Raw genomic sequence first — 3,719 nt, forward strand, 5'->3', positions numbered from 1 at the left:
ACAATTGTAACAGTGTAAATATGCTTTCCATTGAGGAAAAAAAGAAGTCTGGTTTGGCGCTGTGTCACGCTAACCACTGCACCGCACACACTCTGCTCCGGTCCAGAGACACGATAGCACGGAGCGGATCACATGCGCGAGTCGGCGCAGACCACAAAATGTATCGGAGCTATTTGAATTATTTTATAGCAATATGGATGAGATTGTGGCTGGCATACCCTGTCAAATGCAGCTTTACGGAGCTCAACGGCTCTGAACGGCTCTAGCCCAAGCTGTGATATAAGCGAACGCTATTGGCTATTTTAAAAAGGGGCGGGGCTGCTTGATATGTCCCGCCCTGTCTTCCTGTTTCAGTTAAAATGACGTCAACACATAGAGTAACGCTGCGTGTTTCTAAGCATTTCAGGGAACCTTTAACTTCATGTACAAAAATAACAAAAACTGAAATAAAAATGGACTAAAAAGAACCAATTAAAATGACAAAAACAAACTTTACTAAATTATTCAAACTAAAAGTTTAAAAGAAAAATGAAAACTAAAATATAAAAACTAATTCAGAATATTAATAAAAAACAATAACAGTATCTCAGTTATACTAAAATAACACACTGTCCCAGCATCACATGTTGCAGATTGCCCAGAAGCCCTCTAAAACCAGCCAAAAGACTAGCCTGCCCAATTTAGCTGTGAAAAGAAATCGAGGCAATGCAGTTACATTATTGTACAGCATCAATGTAATGAATTACTTCATAAAGATCTTCATCCAGGTCCAGTGCTTTTACGTGCAGAAAGCCGAAGGATTCTTCTGGAAATCCTCTTATCCTGGAAACGGTGGAGAAAGACGTCATCAGTTTCAGTGCTCCACAGGTGAGAAGCACAGTCCATCAGCTCACAGCACATACTGTATATCAGCACACTTACAGGTTTCTGTACAACCACAGACAAACACAACAACCGACCAAAACCACGAGAGGAACCAGAACCTTGACCGTCAGCAGGTAAACTGTGGACAGAATTATTATCCCCATTATAATTCAACATTATGAAATGACCTGTCCACTCATTGTGAATATGCAAACAAGATTTTGTATAGAAATAAAGCGTTTCCATAGAGCTATTCACACAAAGAATCCTGCTACTTTGCATTTGTGAGAAAGTTGTCAAATGTTGAATTGATTTAGAGTCAGATTAAGTGTTTAGTTTTATTATTAGATTTTAGTTTCAAAAAGATATTACAAAAGATTTCTATTTCTAATAAATGTTGTACTTTTGAACTTTATCAAAGCATCCTGAAATAAAATATATCATGGTTTCCACGAAAATATTAAGCTGTTTTAACACTGATGATAATAATCAGAAATGTTTCTTGAGCAGCAAATCAGTATATTAGAATGATTTCTGAAGGATCACGTGACACTGAAGACTGGAGTAATGATGCTGAAAATTCAGCTTTGCATCACAGAAATAAATTACACTTTAAAATGTATTATAATAGAAAACACTTATTTGAAATTGTAATAATATTTCACAATATTACTGTATTTTTAATCAAATAAATGCAGCCTTGGTGAACAGGAGAGACTTCCTCTAAAAACATTTATCCTCTAAAAACTCTAAACCATTTGTCCATACAATAAAAGTCAGTGGAGTCCAATGTTGTTCGGACCCCAACATTTTCAGAAATATCTTTTATGTTCAACAAAAGAAAGAAAGAAACTTGTATAGGTTTGGAATGACGCGAGGGTGAGTAAATGATGACAGGATTTTCATTTTTGGGCGAACTGTCCATTTAAATTAGAAGTACTTACTATAGAAGTCTTCGATTATAAAACACCACTCAGACTATTTTCTGTTAGTGTGAATCTGGTTTGAATCGGTATCTGAGCTCACAGTTCTTTCTGGTTCTGAAGACGGCGGTGGTTTCCGTTCCACAGCCTGCAGATGTACATGCTGCCAGCTGAAATGTGTACGGCCGGTCCTCCTCAAGACCACTGACTGTCCAGGACTTGCTGTGAGGATCGTCCACTGACTGTCTGAAGGAACCTGCCAGAACAAACAGGAAGGATGCATGTGATAGAGAGAGGAGAAAATAACGAAGGGGGATTTAATGTGAGATTTATTTTGTCATGCTGTACTGCTGCAGTATACGGTCCAAAAAATAGCTGCATTTGAAATCATATTGAGAATTTGAAATGAAAGTTTATTGAAACTTTTTTTTTTTTTTTTTATGAGCCAATTGCCATTTGGTTAAGTCATTTTGTGCATTGGCTGGTCCAGCATTAAATATAAGCTTTTTTAAATACCATTTTAGAATAAGAAACAACATTTATGGGGCATGTTGTTGATTCCAAATATTTAAATGTGAGGTTGGCAAGCAGTTTTTGCGATTTCTGGTTTTCCCTATTCAAGTAGACTTGGTCTTGGATGCCCAAAATAGCTGTGCGGAGGCAATGCAAATATGGAATATTTGAAAAGGGACTATATTGAAGGGGACTTTGTTAGAACATAAGTTTAGACTTACTGAGATCGTAGCCGGCCTCTGAATGGTCTTGTACCATAATCACATATCCCGTGATGAATCCAGCGTGACTCGGATCCTTCTCATTGAAACTCCATTTCAGGTTTACAGATGACCATGTTAGATTTGGGCTGGAGTCCAGTGTAGGGCGCTGTGTGGGCTCTGAACAACACAAATAATATATGTGGTCAAATTATTTCATAATATTAATGTGTTCTGTTGCACAATTAAGATGTGAAAATTGTTGATTTCAATTTCTCAAACTGAAGACAATTTGATGCATTTTCCAATGCAACATCACCTTATTTTGCAAAGCGGAAATGAGCAATTTTCTGTAAATGTGTGAGACTTCCCATTCATTAAATTATTAGAAGAATAAGAAAGTGCAGTAAACAGTAAAACTATTTGCACCACAAACCAGTGCATTTATGATTATGACAATATATTAAAATAATAATATGATAAAGTCTGCAGCATAACGGGCTGCTTTTGTACAGGTAAATTAACTTTGAGAGAATGACTCTGGAAGTCTTGCACATTCTAGTTACAAATGGGCGTGTCACTCTTACGTCAAAAATAATGTGGATTGGCAGCTGTTTTGTGCTCTACTGTAAGGTCCTATAGATGCGTTGCATGTAAAGTGTGTGTGCACTCTTACTCTGTTCTTTTAAGTATCCGATCTGTTTCTCATGGCGTCTATGTCCCTCAGCGCTACACCCGTCGATTTTAAATTCATATAGAACTCCTGCTTTAAAGTCTCCTGTAAAAATGCAGTTTTATAGTGAATTTACAAATGGGCGTGTCACTCTTACATCAAAAATAATGTGGATTGGCAGCTGTTTTGTGCTCTACTGTAAGGTCCTATAGATGCGTCGCATGTAAAGTGTGTGTGCACTCTTACTCTGTTCTTTTAAGTATCCGATCTGTTTCTCATGGCGTCTATGTCCCTCAGCGCTACACCCGTCGATTTTAAATTCATATAGAACTCCTGCTTTAAAGTCTCCTGTAAAAATGCAGTTTTATAGTGAATTTGAACAATTAATTCCAAAACGTTTTTTTTTTAAGAAGAACCAGAATTCACATGGTCTAGAAAAACCTGCATATATGAGGTAGCCTAATTTTAAAAGACTTAAAACTCAAAAAAAAAAAAAAGTGACATTTACAGTAAAAAAAAAAAAAAAAAAAGGGAGGTGGGGAGGGG

At 36.8% G+C, this 3,719-nt stretch overlaps 1 pseudogene; it reads right to left on the reverse strand.

Moving 5' to 3' along the window:
• The window catches only part of LOC107658257 (leukemia inhibitory factor receptor-like), a 21,958-nt pseudogene that overhangs the window by 4,837 nt on the left and 13,402 nt on the right, over positions 1-3,719 (reverse strand).

This window comes from Sinocyclocheilus anshuiensis, unplaced genomic scaffold (genome assembly GCF_001515605.1).
Source record: "Sinocyclocheilus anshuiensis isolate Anshui unplaced genomic scaffold, SAMN03320099.WGS_v1.1 scaffold137, whole genome shotgun sequence".
NCBI lineage: Eukaryota > Metazoa > Chordata > Actinopteri > Cypriniformes > Cyprinidae > Sinocyclocheilus > Sinocyclocheilus anshuiensis.